Raw genomic sequence first — 1,199 nt, forward strand, 5'->3', positions numbered from 1 at the left:
AGTCAATGAAACAGCAGGAGGCAACACAACTGACATAAAAAGAATATTTGCAGAAATAATAGCAGAAAATTTACCTAGTATGGAAACAGAACCTGATTATAGATAAATGAGGCATATAGAACTCCAACCAATCACAACGAAATAAAACTACACCCAAACATAGAATAGTCAAGTTTCCAGAACTCCAGCAAAAGAACAGAATATTAAAAGCAGCTAGCGAAAAGAAATAGATTACGTATAAAGGAAAGCCCATCAGATTCATGGCAGATTCCTCAGCACAAACCATCCAATAGAGAAGAGCTTCAGCGAAGTATTACAGGCCTGAGACAAAACAGCTTCCAGCCAAGCCTGATGTATCATGCCAAACTATCCCTCAAATTCAACAAATAAAATATTTCCATGACAAAGAACAACTGAAGAACATCGTAAGTGCCAAACCAGCATTACAAAGAGTACTAAAAGATATTCCACAGAGAAAAATCTGACCACAATTTCAAGAACAACGGTAGAAATGAAACATCAAGAAGAGCAAGCCAGTAAAAAGGTAGAAAAAGTAGGACACTAAAGCAAGTAAATAACATGACAATGGCAAATCAACACATATCAGTTATAACTATAAATGTAAATGGCCTTAATTCACCAGTCAAAAGAAACAGACTGGCGGAGTGGATTAAAAAACAAAATCCAATGATATGCTGTATACAGGAAACACATTTTACTACAGATTCCACAAAAATTCAGAACATCTTTAACACCTACTTTGAAAATCTTTACTCCCATAGGACAGAAAACCCAGAAGAAATAGACAGATTCCCAGATATGTACGAATTATCAATGTTGAGTCAAGAAGATATCAAATTCCTGAACAACCCAATATCAATTAATGAGATTGAAAGCATGATTAAAAACCTACCAACAAAGAAAAGCCCAGGACCTGATGGATTCACAGCAGAATTTTACAAGAAATTCAGAGAAGATTTAATACCACCACTTATAAAATTCTTCAATGAAATTGAAAAGGGAGCAATTCTCCCTTATTCATTTCTGGAAGCAAGCATCATATTGATACCAAAACCAGAGAAAGATCCAACTAAGAAAGAGAACTACAGACCAGTCTCCCTAATGAATATAGATGCAAAGATACTCAATAAGATACTAGCACATAAAATGCAGCAAATTATCAAGAAAATCATACCTCA

This window comes from Chinchilla lanigera, unplaced genomic scaffold, assembly GCF_000276665.1.
Source record: "Chinchilla lanigera isolate Chin_1 unplaced genomic scaffold, ChiLan1.0 scaffold00019, whole genome shotgun sequence".
NCBI lineage: Eukaryota > Metazoa > Chordata > Mammalia > Rodentia > Chinchillidae > Chinchilla > Chinchilla lanigera.